Source organism: Hyla sarda, chromosome 6, assembly GCF_029499605.1.
Source record: "Hyla sarda isolate aHylSar1 chromosome 6, aHylSar1.hap1, whole genome shotgun sequence".
Taxonomy (NCBI): Eukaryota; Metazoa; Chordata; class Amphibia; order Anura; family Hylidae; genus Hyla; species Hyla sarda.
Genome location: NC_079194.1, coordinates 6,029,862 through 6,045,213, shown reverse-complemented (window position 1 = coordinate 6,045,213; position 15,352 = coordinate 6,029,862). Strand labels below are relative to the sequence as shown.

The following is a 15,352-nucleotide window of genomic DNA, read 5'->3' as shown; positions in this document are numbered from 1 at the left end:
ACATCAGTGTGGGGGGCAGGGGGAGGGCATGGCAGCACTACTGCAGTTAGAAGTTCTGCTGGACCACAGTCACAGTAAAGTATGATTTAACTGTCTAGTAGACATGGCATAGAATAGTTAGTGTGGGGACAGGGAGACAGGGCAGGGAAGGGAGGGATTTATTGCGGGCTGAGAGAAGAATGAGGTGGGAGAGAAGACATCAGTGTGGGGGACAGGAGGAGGGCATGGCAGCACTACTGCAGGCACAGGACCTGAGGAGACGATTTATTAATAGAGGTTACCCACAATATGCCTTACGATCAGCTTATCAACAAGCTTTACAAACTCCCAGAGACTCACTCCTTACACCAAAAATTTGTGACAACATGACACCCACTATGCGAATAATAGCAACATTCGATAATGGAGCATTACAAATGCGCGAGGTCTTGAAAAAATATTGGGGGATTCTCCAGATGGACCCTGATTTGAGAAATGTCATCTCAGAATTCCCCCAAATCACCTATAGAAGGGGTTAAAACATAGGAGATAAGGTGACTCATAGCCATCTCACTCCCGTGGCATCGGGTCATGTGACATGGCTTGATAGAATCCCCAAACCTACAGGAAATCATCCATGTGGACATTGTAAAGCCCGCCCATACATATTAAAAACTAAAAACTTTAGATGTGAAGTCACAAGAAAACAATACATCATTAGAGACTTCCTAAATTGCAGTACTAAAGGAATCATTTATATGGCAGTGTGTCCCTGTTCTAAAAAATACATAGGCAACTAAGGCAAGACCTTTCGAGAATTCAAGAAGCGTATTCTTGAGCATCTGGGGGATGTTAGACATGATCGTGATACCTCTCTGGCCCGTCACATGAACCAATGCCACAGAGACTGTCAATATAACATCCAATTTTTTGGACTTGAAAAAGTAAAACCACCTACAAGAGGAGGTAACTTTGATCAGATGTTGTTACGTAAAGAGTGTAGATGGATTTCCGAAATGGGAACTATGGCCCCCGAGGGCCTGAATGACCAACTCAGTTATGCATGCTTCTTATAAATATTGCTCTCCCCCTATTTGGTGATCATGGCTAGGTAGTTAGAGGAGGCCTTAGTGAGCCTCTTGAGTTAGTATCACCAAGATAGAATTATCTAGGGATCATGACTAGGCCAAGTAGGAGGTACGAGAGCGGGACCGTCCTTATAAGGGCGTCAATTCTGCCTAGGGATAGGGGCCACTGGTAGAGCAGGGCCAGAGTAGGCTCCCTAGGGCCACATCAACAACCCCAACACCAGTTACCAGGGCATCCCCCCATCTTCATGTAGGGGGGAGAGCTTCTTTTCTAAGGGATCCACTAGTTTCTTTATACAATCTGGTCCCTTTAGATTTACTGTTACATAGTCCATTAGATCTTCCTCCTTAGGTCCTAATCCTCTTCCAACATTGTTTCCTAAAGTCTCCTCGAACTTGAGCATTTCTCTACCATATTTTTGACACACTATATATAATATATAGCTGTATATATGGAGTGTGGGGTATGTATATATCTATAATGGGAACGTAGGGGGTCTAGCGTAACTTACCTCGAGGGACTCAGTACCTGTCTCACCAAGTAAAGGGTATTTATTTTTATTTATTTATTTATATAGCGCCTACAGATTCCGCAGCGCTTATCCCATGTTACACCCCCGCCTTTTGTTTCCCTTCCCCCCCCCCTCCTTTTAAATTTTCTCATCACACGCATCATAACCATTACTTAATTAACTGCCCTATTCATATTTCAATAACTAGTTAATATTTATCCTCTGTTGTGCACATCAACACTTAGTCAGGCTCATTTATATTTCCATATATAATCATCTTAAACAAGCGAATTGCCCTATAATATACACTGCTTCCGTTACTACGGACGCCGCTGTCAGACCCAGCGCCGCCCTCTGTAGTTGTCAGAGAGGGCGGTGCGCGATGATGCGGCGCCGGCCGGAAACAGGATATGACGACAGACGCCGGCATGGTCTCAGTGAGCGCTAAGCAGCCGTCAGAGACAGATGGCTCCTCGCCAACGCGGGTATAGCGCATCCATCTGAGAGCCAATAACTGGACGTGCGGCCACAGGAGCGTGAGTACAACTACTGGTGCGACGCGCACTGTTTGCATTGCAGGTACCAGCATCCCCCATACTAATTGGGACTCTGTATTTTTATTATAGGTATCCGGGCAAACATATGGAAATTGTGAATATGTGTCTTTCCTCTAGGTATTTATACAAATACTATAAACGGCCAGTAACTATGGAATTGTTGATGACATATTACATAGTTACATAGTTACATAGTTAGTACGGTCGAAAAAAGACATATGTCCATCAAGTTCAACCAGGGAATTAAGGGGTAGGGGCGCGGCGCGATATTGGGGAAGGGATGAGATTTTATATTTCTTCATAAGCATTAATCTTATTTTGTTCCAGGAATGTATCTAATCCTGTTTTAAAGCTGTTAATTGTTCCTGCTGTGACCAGTTCCTGAGGTAGACCGTTCCATAAGTTCACAGTCCTCTTGGTAAAGAAGGCGTGTCGCCCCTTTAGACTAAACTTTTTCTTCTCCAGACGGAGGGAGTGCCCCCTCGTCCTCTGGGGGGGGTTTAACCTGGAACAGTTTTTCTCCATATTTTTTGTATGGGCCATTAATATACTTATATACGTTTATCATATCCCCCCTTTAACGTCTCTTCTCAAGACTAAACAATTGTAACTCCTTTAATCGCTCCTCATAGCTAAGATGTTCCATGCCCCATATTAGTTTAGTCGCGCGTCTCTGCACCCTTTCCAGCTCCACAGTGTCCCTTTTATGGACAGGTGCCCAAAACTGAGCAGCATATTCCAGGTGAGGCCGTACCAATGATTTATAAAGGGGGAGTATTATGTCCCTGTCCCTTGAGTCCATGCCTCTTTTGATACATGACAATATCCTGCCGGCTTTGGAAGCAGCAGCCTGACATTGCATGAAATCTCTCTATGTTTATGTTTTATTTACAAGTTGCCCTGAAGGATGATTCTACCTCCTGTAATGAGAGCCACACTATGGCAATAGGGATATACACTATGTATCGGGTGTTTCCCTATTAATTAAGCTAAAGCAATTAAGGGATATACACTGTGTATTGGGTGTTTCCCTATGAATTAAACTACACCGTTCGTTTTATATTCTACTGATATTTTATCATATAGCAGTATCATTATCTATTGCATATTGTATACATCTCCCCTGAGGAAGCCACGAAGTGGCAGAAACGCGTTGGGTGACATCTGGCAATAGTTATGCATTCTTGACTATAAATCCACATAATATGTGGTAACTGCTTTTTGTGTTGTATTAGAGTTAGAGCACTTTTTCTTTATCACATGGTGTGGTGTATTTTAGAGTACTACATTAAAAGTTATGTTTTATAAGGTATTTCCCCCTCTCAGCATCGAGAATAATATTTTCGAGTTGACTCTTGACACACACAGCACTACTGCAGTTAGACGTGCTGCCGAACCACAGTCATGGTAAAGTATGATTTAACTGTCTAGCAGGCAGGGGGCAGAGAATAGTTAGTGTGGGGACAGGGAGACGGGGCAGGGAAGTTAGAGATTTATTGCGGGATGAGAGAAGAATGAGGTGGGAGAGAAGACATCAGTGTGGGGGACAGGAGGAGGGCATGGCAGCACTACTGCAGTTAGAAGTGCTGTCGAACCACAGTCATGGTAAAGTATGATTTAACTGTCTAGCAGGCAGGAGCAGAGAATAGTTAGTGTGAAGACAAGGAAATTGGGGCAGGGAGAGAAGATTTATTGCAGGCTGAGAGAAGAATGAGGGGGAGAGAAGATGAAGGGGAGAGAAGAAATCAGTGCGGTGGCAGGGAGACGGGCGGGGACAGGAGAGAAGATTTATTGCGGGCTGAGAGAAGAATGAGGAGGAGAGAAGACATCAGTGTGGGGGGCAGGGGGAGGGCATGGCAGCACTACTGCAGTTAGAAGTGCAGGGAGGACGAGCAGCCTATAACTGCTGGGGGCTTCAGGAGACTGGGAAAGCTGGGTGGCACGCATTATGCGTGCCACCAAGCTTTCCCAGTCTCCTAAAGAGCGTGTTTACAGCAGATGGTCCTATGTAGGATTATGCCGAGTGCTGGAATCACATGACTCCACCTGCTTCTTGCTTCTTCATTCATATTCATAGAACCATTCACACCTTCCCTGTAGGTGTCCTCAGGACAGACGCCCTTAAAATAAATCCTATCCCGCGCTCCTCCGTTATGGACAAACCTCGTCTGACATTACATCCGAGTTACGGCTCCACGCGTGTGGTGCCCCGGAGCTGTAATCTGAAGGAAGCCATTGCCTCCGAGCTGTCTGAGCGCCGCAGCCACATATAATCAGCCTCTTTATACCCGCAAACAATGAGGCCTCTTTCGCCGTGTTGGCACCGCGCAAATATTATTCAATATTGAGCAACGCTGAAAGCAAACAGAGTAAAACTAAGAGGAACGTTCCCTGAATATTTACCAGATGAATTACACCGTACACTGAGGTTACACAACATGCAGGATCCCAAAGCTTCGTCCTGAAGGGGGCGCTACAACATTAAGGGAGATTTATCCAAACCTGTCCAGAGGAAAAGTTGCCCAGTTTCCCATAGCAACCAATCAGATCGCTGCTTTCATTATTCACAGGCCTTTTCAAAAATGAAAGCAGCGATCTGATTGGTTGCTATGGGCAACTGGGCAACTTTTCCTCTAAACAGGTCTTGGTAAATCTCTCCCATTGTGTCTCTATGCGGTATTATTCCTCTTGTTATGAGATTACTTTATGTATGGATTGTTATTCCACCACTCTTGAGCACTATATGGCGGTATGGACTATTCAGCATTGCACACTATGGCGCTTATTTACTAAGAGTGTTGTGTAGGTTTCTTTGTGGGTTTTTCCACTTTTCCCTACATTTTCCTTTTTCTTACACCCGCTCTGATCTGTCGGGTTTTCCTCGGCTTAAATCCACCACATTTTCTGTGGGAAACCTTAGTAAATATGTGGGGTTTTTGTAAAAATGTCGGGACCACGCCCCTTTTCTGGGACCACGCCCCCGTTCCCCTGACAGGCACACCCCTTTTTCAGGTTTTCTCAGTAAAATGGAGAGTTGGTGGGGTTTTTCATTTCTGGCGCAGACAGAATTTCTGGCACAATACGCCAGATTCTGGCACACAACCCGACAAAACACGTCGGGTTTACAATAGTAAATCAGGGCCCTAGGCCCTGATTTACTATTGTAAACCCGCCATGTTTTGTCAGGTTGCGTGCCAGAATCTGGCGCATTGTGCCAGAAATTCTGTCTGCGCCTGAATTTTTCGCCAGAATTCTGTCTGTGCCAGAACTGAAAAACCCGCCAAATCTATAAAAAAAAGGGGGCGTGTCTGTCAGGGAAAGGGGCGTGGTCACAGAAAAGGGTAGTGTTCCCGACATTTTTACAAAAACCCTATATATTTACTAAGGTTTCCACAGATAATGTGGTGGATTTGAGCTGCGGAAAACCCGACAGATTAGAACGTGTTAAAAAAAAAAAAAAGCAAAATGTAAGGAAACCTTAGTAAATATGGTGGGAAGAAAATTGTAGGGAAACATGGCAAAACAGATGAGAAGACTCTGTAGGGAAAATAAGAAGGTTCTATATTGACTGCTGCCAGAGAAGGAAGGAGCAGAACCTTTGCAGTAACTTGGTAGTATAGTTGAGAAGTCTTCTTCTGCAGGGGTAGTAAGAAGAGAACTATACTGTCAGAGGAGGAGCTGCCAGAGGAGGAAGGAGCAGAGTCTCTTCAGTAACATGGCAATATAGCTGAGAATGCTCATTCTGTAGAAATAGGAAGATACTATATTGCCAGCTGCCAGAGAAGGAAGGAGCAGAGTGTCTGCAGTAACATGGTAGAATCGATGAGAAGACTCCTTCTGCAAGGGAAGTAAGAAGGAAACTATACTGTCAGCTGCCAGAGGAGGAAGGAGCAGAGTGTCTGCAGTAACATGGTGAATAGATGAGAAGACTCCTTCTGCAAGGGAAGTAAGAAGGAAACTATACTGTCAGCTGCCAGAGGAGGAAGGAGCAGAGTGTCTGCAGTAACATGGTAGAATAGATGAGAAGACTCCTTCTGCAAGGGAAGTAAGAAGGAAACTATACTGTCAGCTGCCAGAGGAGGAAGGAGCAGAGTGTCTGCAGTAACATGGTAGAATAGATGAGAAGACTCCTTCTGCAAGGGAAGTAAGAAGGAAACTATACTGTCAGCTGCCAGAAGAGGCAGAAGCAGAGTATCCACAGTAACATGACAGAATAGATGAGAAGACTCCTTCTACAAGGGAAGTAAGAAGGAAACTATACTGTCAGCTGCCAGAGGAGGAAGGAGCAGAGTCTCTGCAGTTATATGGCAGTATAGTTTAGAATGCTCCTTTTCTTGAAATAATAAGACACTATATTGTTAGCTGCCAGAGGGGGAAGAAGCCTGATTCTATCCAGACCCGCCCCCAGCACCATTCGTGCCTCTAAGGCACGGATAAATCAGCAGCATCTTAAAATCGGCTGCTGACGTAGCTACGTATTTGTGCTCGGATTAACATGGGCACCATTCAATTCAACGACTTGAACGTAGTCACCTAGTAATTATGTTCGGGTCCTTTTTCAGAATATGTCCGAATTTTGGGTAAGACTGAAAAGTGCCGTACACCACAATTTATAGTCTAAACCAAAACTCAGATACACTTGGAAAATTACCTGAATGTAGTCACTAGGATCCGGTCTGAGCACAGATACAATTTTTAGATTCTGATGACGGTTCTTTGCTTTGGAGGCGCGAATTGTAATGTAATGGCCTAATGGGAGAGGGCTCCACGCGCACCTATAAGTTTGGCCTTTGGACACCTCGTAAATGTCGTTTACTGCTCATTACTTCCATGTTTGTTCCCGCAAACAAAATCAAATTGCAAATCCTAATATTGTCTTTGGCGCGCTCCTCCGTGCACTTCCTTCAGATACCAAACTTATGAGTAACTTTTCTTCCTGAAGATAAACTATTCCAAGTGACTTAAGGAACAATGAGTTTTCTCCAAGGAACTATTATTTCCCAGTGTCCCCTCACAGGACTCTGTACAATGCTGTGAACCTACAATCCCTGCTTCATATTCGTGTATTATGACCTCATCCCAATCGACATTCTGACGCTTTCTTTTCCTCGTCCTGTTTGGTGACCCAGTACAGTGTGGTGTCCCGGTACAGAACATGGTTCTGTACAGTCCTTAAAGGGGTACTCCGGCACTAAGACATCTCATCCCCTATACAAAGGATAGGGAATAAGATGCCTGATCGCGGTGGTCCCGCCTCTGGGGACCCCTGCGATCTCACAGCAGCAGCAGCCCGCTCTCATCAGGCCAGGTCTGATGATGGGGCTGGTGATCGTGACGTCACAGCTCTGCCCCCGTGTGACATCACGCTACGCCACCCTCAATGCAAGTCTATGGCAGGGGCGAGACAGCTGTCTCGCCCCCTGCTATAGACTTACATTGAGGGGGGCGGAGCGTGACGTCACATGGGGGCGGAGCCGTGACGTCACGATACTCGGGCCCCGTGATCGGCAGTCATCAGACGCGGAGCGATGTTCGCTCCAGGGACTGATTGTAACGGGGTGCTGCGTGCGAGATCGCGGGGGTCCCCAGGGGTGGGACCCCGCGCGATCAGGCAACTTATCCCCTATTCTTTAGAGAGGGGATAAGTTGTCAGCACGGTAGTACCCCTTCAAAGGGGTACTCCGGCGTTAAGACATCTTATCCCCTATCCAAAGGATAGGGGATAAGATGCCTGATCGTGTGGGTCACGCCGCTGGGGACCCCAGTGATCTTGCACGTAGCACCCCTGGTTCACTCCGGGTCTGATGACTGGTGATCACGGGGGCCGGAGCATTGTGACGTCACGGCCCAGCCCCCGTGTGACGACAAGCTCTGCCCCCTCAATGCAAGCCTATGGGAGGGGGCGTCACGCCCCCTCCCATAGGCTTGCATTGAGGGGGCGGAGTGTGACATCACACGGGGGCGGGGCCGTGACGTCACAATAACAGCAACACCAAAACAACACCAAAACAACCACATTCTGGCGTCACGAACACAAAGGGTCAACAACATCTTGCCCCAGGGGTTAATACCAACCGAACTCACCACTCACTGCAACACTGCCCCCCCCCCCCCCCCCCCCCCCCCCGTGGTCACCACAACAGCATCTCCAGCTGCTACTCAAGACAAGTCAGGTGGCCGAGCATAAATAATCCAAAGTGTATTTTTTGCATAAAATGTCTTTTCCTGTCTTGCACTGTGGTGTCCCAGCACCGAAGGCTGTCCTGTGGCTTCGGGCAGTTGTTCCGGTGTTGGGCCCACTGAAGGACTTCTTGCCACATTAATTATGTTTTGCACTTTATTATGAATTAATATATTTTTATAAGTCTTTTGTTGCTGTTATGCCTATGTATTTTATTTATGTGTTACTGTACCCTTAAGAGAGAGCAGTGTAAACCCCATGTGACCCTGCCTGCCAATGGGAACACCTAAATTTTTGCCCATATAGTGTAGTGGGGGGAGGAGTTACCCCAGTGCAGTTTAGCCTAGAGATGTGAGCAGAGCAAGTATGGTAAAGGTATAAGGTGTGTTGCGTGCTCTAAGGGAAGGCCCAGATGAAATATACTTTATCCGGCTATTCTGCAAAGATCACCCGCACGGGGAAAGTTCATGCACTGGCGGAGAAAGCTACGGGATCTTGATAGAACCCTAGCTACCAGGATCAATCTACAAGTCTTTCAAGTCAGTGTCTGGCCCAGGAGAAGCTTTCTGCAACCGCAGACCGTGTATAGGATAACTGTGCCCTGGCGTCACGAAGTGATAAGGTATTTCTCTTAACACCCCTGTGGTTTTCACAGCACCACAAGTCTAAACATGCACAAAATAAAGAGGGTTAATGTCTTTTCATGTATTACATTGAACTGTACAGCTTAAAGGGGTACACCGGCCCTAAGGCATCTTATCCCCTATTCAAACGATAGGGGATAGATGTCTGATCGCGGGACCCCCGCCGCTGGGGCGCGACATCACAAGGGGGCGGAGTCGTGACGTCACAATACTCCGGCCCCGTGGTATGAGGCTTCAGACATGGAGCCTCCAGCGCTGGGTGCAGCTGAGACAGGTGGGGGCTGCATGAGAGATTGCAGGGGTCCCCAGTGGCGGGACCCCCGCTATCAGACGTTTTATCCCCTATTGTTTGGATAGGGGATAAGAATTCTTCGGCCGGAGTACCCCTTTAATGATCGATCTAGTCACAAGTGGACTCCTGACCAATGAATGCAGCCTCCTGTCCCAAGTCCGCCCTCCTCTCCTGGAGAATTCGCGAGCCTAGCCAAGTGCCCATGTCAGTCCCTCAGCCCCTATCACATTTCTCTTCCTGAGGATACAGAGGTGGTGAAACTAGGTAGAATTCATGTAAAGCTGCGTTCACCCGTTAATAAACGTACGTTTAAAAATAATTATTAAAGCCCGTTAAACAACCCCATTGAAGTCAATGGTTTTTTTTTGTTTACCCGTTATCACCCGTTGTAGCTCGTCATGACTAACGGACGTTAATTGCGATGGGAGAAATAACGGGACATGCACTAATTTTTCTACCGTCACAAGAAACGGGTAAATTAACGGACGTTATTTTTAACATTGAAGTCTATGGCCGACGGACGTTAGTAAATACACCCGTTAATGCCCGTTATTATATTGGACGTTATTTTTACTGAGCATGCTCAGTACACCTCCAACTAATAGGTTACATTGTTTCCAGTCCTGTCTTCAGTCAAGCCTGTGCCTTGTCCTGCTGTGCCTTGAGTAAGCAAGGATAAGTAGTACAAGGATCTCGTCACCTTCACACTGAATTGTAGGACCAGGGCCCACCCATTCAATTATGCTAATGAGGGACTAGACTGACAATAGGGTAGGCACAAAACTCAGGTTTTATAAAGGAGAGTGCCCGGGTTCACAGCCCATGAACAACAGTGGTGACCACAGTTACCAGTCTATCGATGATTAAAGGGGTACTCCCGTGGAAAACTTTTTTTTTTTTAAATCAATTGGTGCCAGAAAGTTAAACAGATTTGTAAATCACTTCTTTTAAAAAATCTTAAACCTTCCAGTACTTTTTAGGGGCTGTATACTAAAGAGAAATCCAAAAAAGAAATGCATTTCCTGTGATGTCCTGACCACAGTGCTCTCTGCTGACCTCTGCTGTCCATTTTAGGAACTGTCCAGAGCAGGAAAAAATCCCCATAGCAAACTTATGCTGCTCTGGACAGTTCCTAAAATGGAAAGCAGAGGTCAGCAAAGAGCACTGTGGTCGTGACATCAGAGGAAATGCATTTCTTTTTTGGATTTCTCTTTAGTATACAGACCCTAAAAAGTACTGGAAGGATTAAGATTTTTTAATAGAAGTGATTTACAAATCAGTTTAACTTTCTGGCACCATTTGATTTAAAAAAAATAAAAGTTTTCCACGGGAGTACCCCTTTAAGGGTTTGTCACCACCAAATGGGGCATGAAGCTGAGCACTCCGCCTCTAAACTGCACAGTGGTGACCGCCCTGTTGGCACTTTAGGCTTTCATCAGCCAATTAGGCACCAAACTCACAGCAGACATAGTGAACGGAGGGAGGGCTGGAAAAAATAACTGTATTGCAGGTATTGTACTCTGATCAGTCAGCTCTATTACATATAACAGTCCTAGGGGGTCTTCATTAGCCCCCCCCTCATCTAAGCTGCTCAGCAGTGGGGGGGGGGGGTCAATCGGAGGCAGGAAAGGACTGTTACCCTACATTGTATATCCTAGATGCAATGCTTACTATTGAGTCATATGGAGGTTAGTATGCAACAAAATAACCCCGAGGGGGTTAAAAGAGACCTCTATATTGCATGTGTCACACAAATATTAAAATGTAACTTTTATTTTTTAACAAATTATTCTATAAGTGAGGAACACATGTTCGCTGTCAGTTGTCTCCTTGATAAAGCCACTTCAGTGGCGAAACATGTCGGGGTGTGACAGATCTGTATTTTAATTAGCAACTCCACTGTCCTCTATGTCGAATAATAGCCAATTAATAAGGTCCAGGATAAAACAGCCCACACCTGCGGTGCACAGCAGGCGGTAGGTGCTGAGTGCTGGGACATCCGAATATTTTCTGCAAGGATCAATTGCCACATATATAAGTGGCCGAACAAGAGAGAACACTGTGGTCTTCATTCTGGGGAGTACCTTAGGGGAACCCCAGAGCCCCAAATCTCAGGACCACATAGACCAACTTGAGACTTATTGAGCCCAACCCTACAGACCCACTAGACTGGGTCGTCCCATTCATAACCTTTATACTTACTGATGCTCATGACTACAGGCGAGCTGTGTCTTTAAATACGTGTGTTCCTCACTTACCATATATACTTGAGTATAAGCCGACCCGAATATAAGCCGAGGCCTCTAATTTCACCCCAAAAACCTGGGAAAAACATATTGACTCAAGTATAAGCCTAGGGTGGAAAATACATCATCCCCCCCTCCCCCTGTCATCCATCATCCCCCCCCCCACCGTCACCATCCCGACCCTCTGTTATCATCCAGACCCCCATTATCCCCCCCTGTCATCATCCAGACCCCCCTCATCCCCCCTGTCATCATCCAGACCCCCCTCATCCCCCCTGTCATCATCCAGACCCCCCTCATCCCCCGTCATCATCCAGACCTCCCCCCTCATCCCCCCCTGTCATCATCCAGACCCCCCTCATTCCCCCCTGTCATCATCCAGACCCCCCTCATCCCCCTCTGTCATCATCCAGACCCCCCTCACCCCCCCTGTCATCATCTAGACCCCCCCTCATCCCCCCTGTCATCATATAGACCCCCCTCATCCCCCCTGTCATCCATCATCCCCCCCCACCGTCACCATCCCGACCCTCTGTTATCATCCAGACCCCCATTATCCCCCCCCTGTCATCATCTAGACCTTCGTCATCATGCATACCCCCCTCTCACTTATCTACTCACTTCCCCAGTTGTAGCTCTGTTGGTCCTTCCCTAGCAGCCATCCATCGTCGCCCATCTAAGCTGTGGGGACCGTCCGAATTCCAAGGGGAGAGTTGAGCCGGTCCAGGCTGTCCATCTTGACCGGGAGGCCCTCTTCTCCGCTACGGGCCTGCCCTGTACTAGTGACGCTGCATTGATGACACTGCGGAGGGACGTCCCTGTGCGGCTGCGTCAATGCAGTGTCACTAGTCCTGGGCTGGCCCGGATCAGTGAAGAGGGCCTCCCGGTCAAGATGGATGGCCCGGACTGGCTCACCCTCCCCACTGGAATTCGGACGGTCGCTGCAGCGTAGTTGGGTGCGATGGACGGCCTGGCCCATGCCCCTCGCCACCCCCACCAGTATGCCTGCAATTTTTTTTCTTCACTCAAGTATAAGCCGAGGGGGACGAATAATCGTGCTGAAAAACTCGGCTTATACTCGAGTATATACGGGATATAGTAATTTGTTCACAAATGAAAGTTACGTTTTCATATATGTGTGACACATGCAATGTAGAGGTCTCTTTTAACCCCTCAGGGTTATTTTGTTGGATATTGGATTACCTCTGCATGTGTCATTGGGCCGCAAGGTAGTAGTCGTATAATATGGAGGTTAGATCCCACTACTGGTTTTGTCTTTTAGCCAAACAATACTGACCAAACTTTACAAGTATTTAAAGGGGTACTCCCGTGGAAAACTTTTTTTTTTTTTTAAATCAACTGGTGCCAGAAAGTTAAACAAATTTGTAAATTACTTCTATTAAAAAATCTTAATCCTTCCAGTACTTTTTAGGGGCTGTATACTACAGAGGAAATGCTTTACTTTTTAGATTTCTCTGATGTCACGACCACAGTGCTGTCCATTTTAGGAACTGTCCAGAACAGCATATGTATGCTATGGGGATTTTCTCCTTCCTAAAATGGACAGCAGAGATCAGCAGAGAGCACTGTGGTCGTGACATCAGAGAAATCTAAAAAGTAAAGCATTTCCTCTGTAGTATACAGCCCCTAAAAAGTACTGAAAGGATTAAGATTTTTTAATAGAAGTAATTTACAAATCTGTTTAACTTTCTGGAGCCAGTTGATATATATGTATAAATATAAAAAAAAGTTTTTTCCTGGATAACCCCTGTGCTGGAATTCCCCTTAAAGGGGTACTCCCTTGGAAAACTTTTTTTTTTTAAATCAGCTGGTGCCAGAAAGTTAAAGGGGTAGTCCAGTGGTGAAAAACGTATCCCCTATCCCAAGGAGAGGGGATAAGTTTGAGATCGCGGGGGGTCCGACCACTGGGGCCCCCTGCGATCTCTCTGTACGGGGGCCAGGCTCTGCCTTCGGCAATCTCCGGCTCTGCCATAGAGATGTATTGAGGGGGCGTGTCGGCCGCCGCTTCGTGCGGAGGTCGACACCCGCTATCTGGCCGGAGAGCCTGGCCCCCGTACAGAGAGATCGCAGGGGGCCCCAGCGGTCGGACCCCCCGCAATCTCATACTTATCCCCTCTCCTTGGGATAGGGGATACGTTTTTCACCACTGGACTACCCCTTTAACTTTCTGGCACCAGTTGATTTAAAAAAAAAAGTTTTCCAAGGGAGTACCCCTTTAAGGGGAATTCCAGCACAGGGGTTATCCAGGAAAAAACTTTTGGAGGTCCACAGGTCGAAGACCACTGGAGTCGTGGGTCGTTAAAGATTCTCGAGTACAGTGCTCTGGTATTTTCAGAGCTCCCATAGACAATGCACAGAACACGTGCCGACCCACCACTCCATGAAGCGGAGAGTCGGAGTTCTGTTCTGAAGATCTGGATGTCCCGGGGGTCCCAGAGATCTGACATAGTAACATAATTCAGACAATGACCCCGTAGATAGGGGATACGTTTTAGGGGCTGAAATACCCCTTTAAAGAGTACCTCTCATGATCTTCTTAAATGTTATAATCCTCTCAGGTCACTGCCCCCATCACGAAAAACCACCCCCGGCCTTTATTTTAATTTAAAAAAAAAAAATTTCTACCTTGATATTACTCTGTTTTTTCTGCTCAGTCTCAGTGAGATTCACAGACTGGGAAGGGGAGTTCCCAAGCAGGCGTGAGATCATCTGAATCCATACAGGTGAGAACTTCTTCCCTCACTCTGCTACACACAGCCCAGAGCAGTTCAGTGTAAGATGAGCTATGATTGGCTAAGGCTGCACACATCTCCCTCTGCATTTCCTGTGTTTGGACTTCTGCCAGGCGAGCAGGAGTCCAAAGTCTGTGCAAGAGATGGGGGGGGGGGGGGGGGTAATGTGCTCTGAACAAGTAGGGAGACACCTAGTGGCAGCTATTTTAAACACAAATAAATTGAAGAAAACGACATTTTTTTTAAACTAAGTACATTAGAAAGATTTTTTTATTTACCATAAGGAGTGCATTAGCAAAAATTAGATTTAAAGGGGTACTCTGGCACTAAGACATCTTATCCCCTATCCAAAGGATAAGATGCCTGATCGCGGGGGGTCACGCCCCCTCCATAGCCTCGCTCCGGATCTGATTACTGGGGATCATGGGGACGGAGCATAGTGATGTCACAGCTCCGCCCCCATGTGACGTCACTATGCTCCGTCCCCGTGATCGCCAGTAATCAGACCCGGAGTGAGCAAGCTCCGGGGGCTGATTCTAACGGGGTGCGGTGTGGAAGATCACGGGGGTCCCCAGCGGCGGGACCCCCCGTGATCAGGCATCTTATCCCCTATCCTTTGGAGTACCCCTTTAATGACAGTGCCCATTTAAAGGGGTATTCCAGGATTTTGTTTTATTTGTCTATGCTACAGAGGCTGTAAAGTTAGTCTAGTCCATAATATACTGTCTGTACCTGTGTGTGACGGTTTTCCCACAATTCTTATGTGATTTTAACTCCAATATTTATTTTTACCAGCATACAAAATGACTGTTGTCTCAGATTTTTCCCGGGTTGCAATGCGGCCGAGACCTGACATCACTAGTCAGCTGATGACGGGGAGCCTGTCTGCTTCAATGGGTGGAGCGATCGCTTGGTGGGAGAGAGATCAATCTGCAACAAATGCAACAGCTGGAGGCACCCTGATTGAAAACCACAGGTCTTTTGAATGGATGCAGCTCATTTATGTTTCAATGGGTGGGGTGGCTGATGTGTGGGAGGGAGGAAAATGGAATTGTGGGATTTGTAGTCAAAAAAAGAAAAGTAAAACAGGAAATACTAGT

The 15,352-nt window shown here is 46.8% G+C and overlaps 1 protein-coding gene across 5 annotated transcripts in view; it reads right to left on the bottom strand.

The window, feature by feature from the left end:
- Positions 1-15,352, bottom strand: part of ABCA4 (ATP binding cassette subfamily A member 4) — a 319,079-nt gene that overhangs the window by 228,863 nt on the left and 74,864 nt on the right. Inside the window, exon 1 of one of the 5 annotated variants that reach the window (XM_056523118.1) lies at positions 4,927-5,039. The exons of 3 other annotated variants lie outside the window; for them this stretch is intronic. The gene's annotated coding sequence lies outside the window, so the exon portion shown is untranslated. Of the gene's footprint in view, positions 1-4,539; positions 4,654-4,926; positions 5,040-15,352 lie in introns of those variants that run through there. One more of the 5 variants, XM_056523116.1, reaches the window with a different exon arrangement.